This window comes from Leucoraja erinacea, chromosome 35 (assembly GCF_028641065.1).
Source record: "Leucoraja erinacea ecotype New England chromosome 35, Leri_hhj_1, whole genome shotgun sequence".
NCBI classification, from domain to species: Eukaryota; Metazoa; Chordata; class Chondrichthyes; order Rajiformes; family Rajidae; genus Leucoraja; species Leucoraja erinaceus.
Genome location: NC_073411.1, coordinates 9,110,393 through 9,123,661, shown reverse-complemented (window position 1 = coordinate 9,123,661; position 13,269 = coordinate 9,110,393). Strand labels below are relative to the sequence as shown.

Here is a 13,269-nt window from a genome sequence, read left to right as displayed (position 1 = left end):
TTTATGGAATTCCCTGCCACAGGGGGCAGTGGAGGCCAAGTCACTGGATGGATTTAAGAGAGAGTTAGATAGAGCTCTAGGGGCTAGTGGAGTCAAGGGATATGGGGAGAAGGCAGGCACGGGTTATTGATTGGGGACCATCAGCCATGATCACAATGAATGACGATGCTGGCTCGAAGGGCCGAATGGCCTCCTCCTGCATCTATTGTCTATGTTTCTGTGTAAGAGAAGGGAGTCACATCTATTTAACACAACATGTAAAGCACTCATAAGTGCAAGCACTGAAGCCCTGCAGATGGGGAGAGGCAAATCCCCCCCCCCCCCCCCCAATTCTGGTAGATCTTCGGAAGGAACTGCAGACGCTGGTTTATACCAAAGATAGACACAAAATGCTGGAGTAACTCAGTGGGTCAGGCAGCATCTCTGGGGAAAAACGGGTGATGTTTTGGTCGGACTGAAAGTAGAGGGAGAGGCAAGGAAAGGCCAGGGCACCCGATGACCTCAACGAAGGGCCAGTTTCCGCACTGTATGTCTAAACTAAAGTAAACTAAAAGAACATCATCTCTGCACCAGTACGGCATCTTCACCAGTAGGAACCTTTGCCCAGGATGTGGAAGAATATCCCCGACGACTTTAGCGTGAATGGAAGGTTAAATGCGTGAGCCAGGAGAGGCCCTGTGTTTTGATGGGTTAGTTGGTGTAAATAAGGATGTTCAGAATGTCAACAGGCACAAGGCAAACAATGGGACTGCTTCCCACAATTGACTGGAGAGACGGAACAACAGACTGGGAGCTGGCGTTTGCTAATCTCATACTCCCGGCCTCAACTGGAAGGAGCCAGGCTGGGGTTGCAAGGTTCACCCACACACACGCACCGCTGGCGGAGGGGGGGGGGGGGGGGGGGGGGGTGGCACGGTGCCCTGCCCTACTTGAGTGTAGTTGAGCTACTACCTTGCAGCGCCAGAGACCCGGGTTCGATCCCGACCACGGGTGCTGTCTGTACGGAGTTTGTACCGAAGATCTCGGGAAAAACCCACGCAAGTTACGAGGAGTTTTTAAGAAGGAACTGCAGATGCTGGAAAATCGAAGATAGACAAAAGTGCTGGAGAAACAGGCAACGTTTCCGGCCGAAACCCTTCTCCAGACTGAGGAGAACCATCAAACTCCATACAGACAGCGCCCATGGTCAGGATCGAACCCGGGTCTCCGGCGCTGAATTCACTGTAAGGCGGCAACTCTACCGCTGCGCCACCGTGACCGCACAACTGCCTGCGTTACACTTGGGACTTTACTATGCTCTTGCACTAAGTTGAGCTTTTTATTTAGTACACTTCATTTTTTTTGTCTTGTTCCTTATATATTTCCTATTGAGAACCGTCTTCACAGAGGGTTAAAACGTGGTCACAGAAGAAGAGTCTCGACCCGAAAAACATCGCCCATTCCTTCTCCCCAGAGATGCTGCCTGTCCCACTGAGTTACTCCAGCATTTTGTGTCTATCTATCGTCTTTGCAAACCTGTTGAGCGACGGCAGGTAAGAACATCATCGTTCCAGTTTGGGACATATACGACAACCAAACACAATGTTATGAAAAGGAACTGCATTTATTGGTTTATACACAAAAGGCTGGAGTAACCCAGCGGGTCAGGCAGCATCTCTGGAGAAAGATAATATTTTCGTGACATTTCGTGTCCACAGATGCTGCCAGACCTGCTGAGTAACTGCGGCATTTTGTGTCCTTCTTTGACAATAGAACACTTGACTGTATCTCATCAAACTGGAAATTAAATCCTACACACAGGTTCAAACTGACGTGTTGTGTAGCTGAGGTGTTTACAGTTGCTTCGACTAGCAAGATATCTCTGGGTTATTGGAAGAGTTGCTGTTCTCAGAAACCATGTTACTGGAAGGAAAATGCAGACAAACCAGTTGCTGTTGGCTTCAGAAACACACGTGGGCAATCCTCGCATTGACATGAAGGCAATGTGATGTTAAGGCCACATCTGTGGTAACTGATGGCACGGCAGCTGAGGTGGCAACAGGGCCGGGTTACTAGGCTGGGAGTTACTCCCACTTAGGGTCTTGGTGAGGGTACAGGGTCTTGGTGAGACCACACCTGGAGTATTGCGTACAGTTTTGGTCTCCAAATCTGAGGAAGGACATTATTGCCATAGAGGGAGTGCAGACCGACTGTTCACCAGACTGATTCACCAGACTGATTCCTGGGATGTCAGGACTGTCTTATGAAGAAAGACTGGATAGACTTGGTTTATACTCTCTAGAATTTAGAAGATTGAGAGGGGATCTTATAGAAACTTACAAAATTCTTAAGGGGTTGGACAGGCTAGATGCAGGAAGATTGTTCCCGATGTTAGGGAAGTCCAGGACAAGGGGTCACAGCTTAAGGATAAAGGGGAAATCCTTTAAAACCGAGATGAGAAGAACTTTTTTCACGCAGAGAGTGGTGAATCTCTGGAACTCTCTGCCACAGAGGGTAGTTGAGGCCAGTTCATTGGCTATATTTAAGAGGGAGTTAGATGTGGCCCTTGTGGCTAAGGGGATCAGGGGGTATGGAGAGAAGGCAGGTACGGGATACTGAGTTGGATGATCAGCCATGATCATATTGAATGGCGGTGCAGGCTCGAAGGGCCGAATGGCCTACTCCTGCACCTAATTTCTATGTTTCTATGTTAGCAATTATTCTCAACTTAATCCAGCGGCCAGATCCCTATCTGTACGTCACTTCTGAGAATCATTTGTTTAGAAAGATGAAAGACTCGCAACGCCGGAGACCCGGGTTCGTACCTGACCACGGGTGCCTGTCTGTACGTTCTCCCCGTGACCAGCGTGGGTTTTCTCCGGGTGCTCCGGTTTCCTCCCACACTCCAAAGACGTCAAGATGTGTAGGTTAATTGGCTTGGTATTAATGTAAAATTGTCCCTGGTGTGTAGGAGTGTTAAGAGCCTGTCCCACTGTACGAGGTAATTCACGAGTTCCCCCGAGTTTCCCCTGATTCTAACTCGGAGAATTACGGTAATGGCCGCTCGTAGGTACTCGGGGCTCTCGTGGACATTTTTCAGCATGTTGAAAAATCTTCACGAGCTTACCGCGTTTCCCGAGTACCTGCCGTTAGCGTTACGAGCCGCTAAGAGACGTCCCGAGCTCCGACGTACCCGCAACGTACATTCTACGTACTTACCAGGAGTTTGAGGTTTTTTTAAACTCGGGAGAGCTCTTGGGTAAACTTATATAGTGGGACAGGCCCTTTAGTGTGAGGGGATCGCTGGCTGGTGTGGACTCGATGGGCCGAAGGGCCTGTGTCCGCGCTGTATCTCTAAAACTAAAAAGAAAACTAAAACATGCTGAAATCTTGCCCCTGCACTGCTTTCAAGGCTGAAGCTGCTCCAACATCTGCAGAGAGGCAGGCCGGGAGATAGAACGGAAGAGCGGTAACACAGCGGGCCACCTCAAGATGCAGGGGGCGTTTTGATTCTGACTTTTCATCCCTGCCTGTGGATCTAATGAAAGCTTGGCATCAAGCGGATCATTGACTGAGCAGCTGCTGACAAAAGCACTGCTGGAGCAACAACCAAGGCTTCAGCTAACAGCTGGCCGCTTCATGTAGATGTACTGGATGCAAGAAATCCAATACAGCTCCTTGAGGCAACTCCAGTAACAATGAGGTCACAACTGATCCTCCAGACCGCCCAATGCCTTGGTGTCCAAACATCTGATCGCAGCCTCGAACACAATGTCTGACCAGCCACATCGCAATGGGGGAAAGAATTCTGAACATAACCCAAGGAATTCCACATCTGAGTCTCAAATGCTGGCCCCTTATTCCCAACGGCTCTGCTCTAGGTTTGAGGGAACCGTGACAACACCAACATGTTAAGTCCACTCTTCACAGAACGATCTCTTCCCTGCCTGTCCCGCCCATGTACATTGTTCTCTCTTGCACCCATCCAATGGTGGCGCAGCGGTAGAGTTGATGCCTTAAACCCCTGTCCCACTTTCACCACCTAATTGCCGACCTCTGCCGAGTTTGCCCTTGACTCATACTCGCAGCATGATCGCCACGGCCGTAGGAGGTCTTCCTAACTCTTCCTCGTGCTCATGAGTGGTCTCCGCGTACTCGGGGCCTCAAGTAGGTCGCGGCGTTTTTTCCAGCCTGATAAAAAATGTCCACGAGTAAAAAAAAAGGTGGGCATGGAAAAAATGGATACTTTTTACATGTAGGTAGGTCATAGGCAGTCGTGGGTCGGTAGCTGCCCCGAGAAAAAAAACGTTTTATTTCGGCGAGTCAACGCGACCTTGACATTTTTTTGAGATTTTTTTCATCTCGACCTAAACTCGTGGATTAGGTGGTCCAAGTGAGACTTGCCCTTCACTGCGCCAGGGACCCAGGCCAGGCATGCAAGGGTTACTTGAATTGAGAGAAATCAATATTCATACCACTGGGTTCTAACTTGCCGAGCTGTAAAGCACCATCTGCAGCTGCTTCCTGCACAGATGATGTTTTGAGCTTGGGACCATTCTTCAAGACTGACATTGCCAGAGACCCAGGTTTGACCCTGACTACGGGTGCGTGTCTGTACGGAGTTTGCACCTTCTCCCCGTGACCGCGTGGGTTTTCCCCGGGTGCTCCGGCTTCCTCTCACGTTCCAAAGCCGCGCAGGTTTGGGGGTTAATTGGCTTCAATTGCACGTGTGTAGGATGGTGCGAGTGTACGGGGTTTGTCGGTGTCGGTGTCAGCGTCAGGCCCACTTCCACGCTGCTTCTCCAAAGTCCGTACAAGAACCTATCCATCTCTGGAGGGAATACAGACGCTAAATGTTGGAGTAAGTAGCTCAGCAGGGTCAGGAAATGGCTATGGAGATTCAAGATTCAAGAGAGTTTATTGTCATGTGTCCCTGATAGGACAATGAAATTCTTGCTTTGCTTCAGCACAGCAGAACATAGTAGGCATTGACAACAAAACAGATCAGTGTGTCCATATACCAGTATATAAATACTGAATCGGAGAGAAGGAATGGGTGATGTTTCGGGTGGAGATGCTTCTTCAGACGGTGGTGTTTCGGGTCGAGACTCCTTCAGACTGAGAGGTGCAGGTCAGGCAAGGGCACATGTGGTTGCCATGATAGTTGTGGACGTGTTGGGTTCACTGCGCTGTTTCAATTCTGCATGACTCTTGTGACTTCAGCCTGAAATGTGGTCGCTGCTTCACTGTGAAGTAATCGGGGAAGCTGACTAGACGCAGGCATTACCGTGGCCACCACAAACCAAGAACAAGAATCAAAATGAAAGTGATTCATCTGTGTCGGAAGGAACTGCAGATGCTGGTTCAAACCTCCAATTTGCGTTTGAGTCAGACCAAACTCGCAAATTGGAGGAACAGCACATCATGTTTCGCTTGGGCAGCTTGCAACGCAGCGGTGTGAATATTGATTTCTCTAACTTCAAGCATCCTCTCTCTCCCCATCCCTCCCCCACCCAAGTCATTGTAACAATTTCCAAGTCATCCTGTTCAGTCTCATTGTCGATAATTCATTTTCACCTTGCCCATAGCCAATGATGGCCCGTTTCCTTTAACATTGCTAATATCTTTTATTCATTCGTTCTGTATCTCTCTATATCACCGTCTTTATCTCACCATCCCCTTCCCCCTGACTATCACTGAAGAAGAGTCTCGACCCAAAACGTCACCCATTCCTTCTCTCCACAGATGCTGGCTGACCCGCTGAGTTACTCCAGCTTTTTGTGTCTAACTTCAGTGATTCATCCACTGACCAATGAGTTGAGATGTTGAACAAGATGTTGATCAGGCAGCGCAGCGGTAGACTTGCTGCCTTACAGCGCTTGCAGCGCCAGGGACCCGCGTTCGATCCCGTCTACGGGTGCTGTCTGTACGGAGTCTGTACGTTCTCCCCGTGACTATTCCCCGGGATCTTCGGTTTCCTCCCACACTCCAAGGAAGTACAGGTTTGGAATAAGTGTAAATTGTCCCTAGTGTGTGTAGGATAGTGTTAGTGTGCAGGGATGGCTGGTCGGTGCAGACTCAGTGGGCCGAAGGGCCTGTTTTCACACTGTATCTCTAAACTAAACTAAAACTAAATTAAACGGATCTGATCTAAACCAACGTCTGAATACCAGGCACACAACTTGCTGCTGCACAGCTTGTCATTATTTTAATTGAAAGATTACTTCCACCGCTTTTCACCACAGGCTGAGCTCAGATGATGACTCTAAATCTGGGCAGCCTTGCCTTGCGCCAATCCCATTGTAGGAGCAGGGGCCGCAATGGCCTCCAGAGGCAGGGAAGAGTGTTCATAGGTTGTAAGCGCAGATTTAAGCCATTCGGCCCATCAAGTCTATTCCACCGTTCAATTGTGGCTGATCTATCTTTCCCTCTCAAACACATTCTCCTGCCTTAGAAACATAGAAAATAGGTGCAGGAGTAGGGGTACTGATTGTGGATGATCAGCCATGATCACATTGAATGGCGGTGCTGGCTCGAAGGGCCGAATGGCCTACTCCTGCACCTATTGTCTATTGTCTATTGAAAGGGATATCATTTATATTGACAACATTCACAAAGTGGAACACAAAGAGGAGTCCTGCATTGATGTTTTGAAACTTAAGAGTCATAGAGTCCTACAGTGTGGAAACAGAGAGCATCTCCTCTCTCTCCAAGTCACACCAGCTTCTTGTTCTCACCCAACAAGCAGCTAACAATGGCCTGCTTCCTTTAACATCGTTAGTTTTTAGCACTTCTTTCATTCATTTATCCTATATCTCTCTATATCATCGTCCCCCCCCCCCCCCCCCCCCCCCGACTGTCTGAAGAAGGGTCTCGACCCGAAACATCACCCATTCCTTCTCTCCAGAGACGCTGCCTGTCCCGCTGAGTTACTCCAGCATATCGCGTCTACCTTCGATTGAAGCCAGCATCTGCAGTTCCTTCCTACACATTGATATTTTCTGCGACTGCTTCCTCCACACCCTTTCCCACTTCGCCCGTGTACTCTCCGAGAAAGGAAACAGGAAATATTATTTCCCAAAGAGCCCAGGCGTATTGGCAGGTGGGTTTATTGGCAAGCTGGTGGCCGGGCCTGTTTGTGTTCGAAGCCAGCTTCCAGTGGATGCTGTGTAACATCAGCCATATGCACAGTGGTCTGGTGCTGTGTGCACATGTTGGCACTCATCCCTCTGGCTGCGATCCTCGGCTCTCAGCCCCAATGGCTCAGCAAGGCCCCATCATCAGCAACTCCACTGGAGGAGACTAGCACACTGCTCACTCCCTGCCGTTCCGTTTAGTTTAGATAGGGAAACTCTTCGGTGGGAAATCGGTGGGCCAAATAAATATTAATTAGTATTAATGTTTTATCGAAACATAGAGACGTAGCAAATAGGTGCAGGAGGCCATTCGGCCCTTCGAGCCAACACCACCATTCATTGTGATCATGGCTGATCGTCCCCTATCAATAACCCATGCCTGCCTTCTCCCCATATCCCTTGACTCCACTAGCCCCTAGAGCTCTATCTAACTCTCTCTTAAATCCATCCAGTGATTTGGCCTCCACTGCCTTCTGTGGCAGGGAATTCCACAAATTCACAACTCTCTGGGTTAAAAGGTTTTTTTCTCGCCTTAGTCTTAAATGACCTCCCCTTTATTCTAAGACTGTGGCCCCTGGTTCTGGTCTCGCCCAACATTGGGTACATTTTTCCTGCATCTAGCTCGTCCAGTCCTTTTATAATTTTATATGTTTCTATAAGATTCTTCCCCTCATCCTTCTAAACTCCAGTGAATACAAGCCTTGTCATTTATGTGTCATTCCTAACTGTCACTGAGGCCCCGACCACGGGTGGACATTGAGGAACATCAGCGAGGAAGTTGACTGCACTTTGGTTCCTTCCATCACAGTGGGGAACTCTGGTGCCTCTGTGGGGATATTTGTGTTGTGGACTTCTGTATTTTTGTGGGGGGGGTTTTAAAATTTGTATGACTGTAAGGAAAATAGTATTTTGTTGTTTCTTAATTGAAGACAATTCCAATAAATTGAATCCAAATCCAAATCCAAAAATGTCATGTTGTCACTTGCGGGCGGAGCACCAAGGCAAATTCCTTGTATGTGAATATACTTGGCCAAAAAAAAATATTCATTCATTCAAAGGGCTTGTTTCCGCGCTGTATCTCTCAACTAAACTCTCCCGTATATATTTAATACCTGTTCCAAAATATTATTATTCCGTAGTAATAAACTGCATTGTGGCATTTATTGGTAAGTTAATGCAGCATGTATTCCACCAGTTTATTTGTATGTCATGTTTGGGTAAATATAGAATGAAATGAAAGAGTTATGATCAGTGAATGTGGCCTTTTTCCAACCACCTGTCTGTCAAACGCACCCCTCCCCCCCTGTTCAGCGATGACCTGCCCCTCTTCTCACCTGCCTTTCTTCACCCCCCCTCCTCCCCTCACTCCCTCTCCCCTCCCCCCCCCCACCCTACTCTCCCCCCCCCCTCCCCCACCCACACACACTCAGTCCCGACCAAAAACGTCACCTATCCATGTTCTCCACACATGTCACAGCTTAAGGATAAAGGGGAAATCCTTTAAAACCGAGATGAGAAGAACTTTTTTCACACAGAGAGTGGTGAATCTCTGGAACTCTCTGCCACAGAGGGTAGTTGAGGCCAGTTCATTGGCTATATTTAAGAGGGAGTTAGATGTGGCCCTTGTGGCTAAGGGGATCAGGGGGTATGGAGAGAAGGCAGGTACGGGATACTGAGTTGGATGATCAGCCATGATCATATTGAATGGCGGTGCAGGCTCGAAGGGCCGAATGGCCTACTCCTGCACCTAATTTCTATGTTTCTATGTTTCTATGTTGCCTGACCTGCTGAATTACTCCAGCACTTTGTCTGTTTTTTCTTAAAGTGTGGGTAGAGAAATTGGCTTATGGATTGAAGATCGACACAAAATGCCGGAGTAACTCAGCGGGACAGTCAGCATCTCTGGAGAGAAGGAATGGGTGACGTTTTGGGTCGAGACCCTTCTACGGTTATGGGCTGTTGTCTGGAATGGAAAGGTTGGGTAACACTGGCCTGATCGACAACAACTTGTGTTTTTATAGTAAATGAAAATGAGAGGCTTCTGATGAAGCGACGCATACCTTGAAACGTAGGTTGTTTCTCTAGTGACCTGCTGAACTTGTTTGGCATTTTGTGTTTGTCGTGTTGCAATTGTGCAGCAACTTTAGAGTGAATTCACAGCCCCACCCCCTCCCCACACCCTGCCTCAGGCACGACACTGAAGTCGAGGACACAGCAGAGGTGGAGCTGCTGTCCCACAACGCCAGAGACCCGGGTTCCATCCCGACCACAGGTGCTGCCTGTGTGGAGTTTGCATGGAATCAGTGCGGAAACATAGAACCACCTCCTCCAGCAGCTCGTTCCATACACCCACCACCTTTGTGTGAAAAAGGTTACATCTTCTTATTAAATCTTTCTCCCCCCGCCCCCCCAACCCTATGTCTTGGACAATAGACAATAGGTGCAGGAGTAGGCCATTCGGCCCCTCGAGCCAGCACCACCATTCAATGGGATCATGGCTGGTCATCCCCAATCAGTACCCTGTTCCTGCCTTCTCCCCATATCCCCTGACTCCGCTATCTTTAAGAGCCCTATCTAGCTCTTTCTTGAAATCATCCAGAGAACTAGCCTCCACCGCGTTCTGAGGCAGAGAGTTCCACAGACTCACCACTCTCTGTGAGAAAAAGTGTTTCCTCGTCTCCGTTCTAAATGGCTTACCCCTTATTCTTAAACTGTGTGGCCCCTGGTTCTGGACTCCCCCCAACATCGGGAACATGTTTCCTGCCTCTAGCATGTCCAAGCCCTTAACAATCTTAGGAATCTTGGAGAATCATATGGAACGTGGTTAGACAGAAATGCTGGAGGAACTCAGCAGGTGAGGCAGCATCTATGGAGCGAAGGAAATAGGCAACGTTTCGGGTCGAAACCCTTTGGGTTTCGACCCGAAACGTCGCCTATTTCCTTCGCTCCATAGATGCTGCCTCACGCACTGAATTTCTTCTGCATTTTTGTCTACCTTCAATTTTCCAGCATCTGCAGTTCCTTCTTAAACATAAGGAACGTGGAAGGTTTTCTAGCTTGTAGCATGGAAACAGGCCCTTCAGCCCACCGAGTCTACACCGCCCACCGATCGCCTGTTCACACGACTTCTATGTTATATCACTTGCTCGTCCACCCCCTACACATGAGGGGAAATTTTCAGAGGCTCATTAAAGCAACAGACCTGCACGTCTTTGGAATGGGGGGGAGGGGAACCGGAGCAACCGGAGGGAGCCCACCCAGCGAACACGCAAACTCCACACAGGCAGCACCCGAGGTCGGGATCGAACCAGGGTCTCTGGCTTTGTGAGGCAGCAGCTCTGCCAACTATGCCAACCCTACTATAGACAATAGGTGCAGGAGTATGCTATTTGGCCCTTCGAGCCAGCACCACCTTTCAATGTGATCATGGCTGATGGAACTAATGGAACAACAAAAGTACTCCCATTTTGATTGGGTATAAGGTACACTGTGTGTGGCAGGGTGGCGCAGCAGTTGAGTTCCTGCCTCACAGCGCCAGAGACCCGGGTTCGATCCTGACTACAGGTGCTGTCTGTACGGAGTTTGCATGTTCTCCCCGTGACCACTTGGGTTTTCTCCGAGATCTTCTGTTTCCTCCCACACTCCAAAGACGTACGAGTGTGTAGGTTAATTGGTTTGGGAAAATTGTAAATTGTCCCTAGTGTGTGTAGGATAGTGTGGGTTTGGGTGTGTGGGGAGATCGCTGGTTGGCGTGGACTTGGGCCTGTTTCCACGCTGTTTCTCTAAACTAAAGTATTGTATTTCCAGCATGCAACTCACGTTTCACAGTCTACTTCTGCGAGTGTATTTTTTTCCTGCCACAATAAGAAGCAGATGTTCGGTGAGCAGGGCGTATGACCCTGGGTCCTGGTGCAGCTCGGACTGGGGTAGATCTGCCAAGCACCTGCATTTGATCGAGTTTTCTTGGTGTACGGGGTCCAGCAACAGCAGCGCTGGGACTCAACGTGGAGCCCAGCTGCAGCACAGAGGAGCAAACAGCCCCTCACAAGGTGGGTGGCAGTCCGAGCACTGGCAGCTCAGGGGTTAACTTGCAGCCTCGGTAAACAGCTACACTGGGGAAGGCGCCCGGAGCAGTGAGCACAGGGGGAGAGGGGCAGGCTGCGTGCAAGGGTACAGAGGGGGGAGAGAGAGGAGAGCGCATGAGTGAACAAGGGGGGGAGAGAGAGGAAGGGGGAGAGAGGGAAGGGGGGGAGAGAGAGGAAGGGGGGAGAGAGAGGAAGGGGGGAGAGAAGGGGGGAGAAGGAAGGGGGGGAGAGAAGGGGGGGGAGAGAAGGGGGGGAGAGAGGAAGGGGGGGGAGAGGAAGGGGGGGGGAGAGAGGAAGGGGGGGGAGAGAGGAAAGGGGGGGAAGAGAGAGGAAGGGGGGGAGAGAGGAAGGGGGGGGGAGGGAGCGGGGGAGAGGAGGAGGGGGGAGAGAGAGGAAGGGGGGGAGGAGAGAGGAGGGGGGGGGGAGAGAGAGGAAGGGGGGAGAGGAGGAGGAAGGGGGGGAGAGAGAGGAAGGGGGGGGGAGAGGGGAAGGGGGGAGAGAGAGGAGGGGGGAGAGGGAAGGGGGGGGGGAGAGAGGAGAGGGGGAGGGGGGAAGGGGGGGAGAGGAAGGGGGGGAGGAGGAAGGGGGGGAGAGGAAGGGGGGGAGGAGGTGAGGGGAGGGAGGAAGGGGGAGAGAGAGGAAGGGGGGAGAGAGGGAAGGGGGGAGAGAGGAAGGGGGGGAGAGAGGAAGGGGGGAGAGAGAGGAAGGGGGGAGAGAGAGAGGAAGGGGGGAGAGAGAGGAAGGGGGGAGAGAGAGGAAGGGGGGAGAGAGGAAGGGGGGGGAGAGGAAGGGGGGGAGAGGAGAGGAGAGGAGAGGAGGGGGGGAGAGGAAGGGGGGGGAGGAAGGGGGGAGAGAGGACGGGGGGGGGAGAGGGAAGGGGGGAGGGAAGGGGGGGAGGAAGGGGGGGGAGAGGGAAGGGGGGAGAGAGGAAGGGGGGGAGAGAGGAAGGGGGGGAGGAAGGGGGAGAGAGAGGACAGGGGGGAGAGAGGGAGGGGGGAGGAGAGGAGGGAGAGAGAAGGGAGGGGAGAGAGGAGGAAAGGGGGGGAGAGAGAAGGAAGAGGGGGGGAGAGAGAAGGGGGGAGAGAGGAAGGGGGGGGAGAGAGGAAGGGGGGGAGAAGAGAGAGGGGGGGAGAGAGGGGGGGGGAGAGAAGAAGGGGGGAGAGGAAGGGGGGGGAGAGAGGAAGGGTGGGGGAGAGAGGAAGGGTGGGGGAGAGAGGATGAAAGATTGACTGAAGGGGGAAGTGCATCTGGATGGGCAATTATGAAACGCAACGACCTGGGTTGGGCTTTTAATGACCTTCTACTGCTACTAACGATGAACATATGTTGTCCTAAATTGAATGAAGCCTGCCTCACACACCACATTGTGGAGTATATGGGAGACATTGTGGATCTGCCCACCCCACTGACCCCCAGCTCCGAAGACAGACCCAGAGACACACACACCCCCACACAGCAATCTCCGCACTCGCATCCCATAGCGGACCCCAGAAGATTATATTCTTTGCCCTGTAATTACAGGCTTGCAGTCTGTAAAACTGGCAGAGGCACTCTGCAATTTACTAAGCTCCAAGCGATTAAGGAACGTGACGTTAAAACAGATCCTCACTCAGCTGCACAGCACGGCATTTTGGCGAGAGGCAAGGGGGAGGGGAGGGTTGGTTACTGGCAGTCAGGAGAGAAACCCCTCCCTACCTCCCTTCTTCCTTCCTTCCTTCCTCTGTTAAGTTTGCGGTTCGCAATCAGTCGTTAACCCCCTGTAGTTGAGCTCCTGCCGCTAACGTGTAGGAAGTAACTCTAGACGCTGAAGGGGGTTGATGCCGGAGGCAAGACACAGAAAAAGGAATGGGTGATGTTTTGGGTTGAGATGAACGGGAGAGGGAGGGGGGGGGGGGGGGGACCTGGAGGGGGGGGGGGGGGGAGGGAAGGGGGGGAGAAAGAACAATGGAGGACCCAGGTTGGCGGGGGGAGGAGGGCGGAGATGGGGGGAGAACATATTTTGTAACTTTGTCGATGCCCTTTATGTGGCCACTATTTGTATACCTTGCGAAGAGTTTCACTGTGACTGG

The 13,269-nt window shown here is 51.1% G+C and overlaps 1 protein-coding gene across 2 annotated transcripts in view; it reads right to left on the bottom strand.

Moving 5' to 3' along the window:
* sema4c (sema domain, immunoglobulin domain (Ig), transmembrane domain (TM) and short cytoplasmic domain, (semaphorin) 4C) overlaps positions 1-13,269 on the bottom strand; it is a 69,762-nt gene that overhangs the window by 27,668 nt on the left and 28,825 nt on the right. The window lies entirely within an intron of this gene.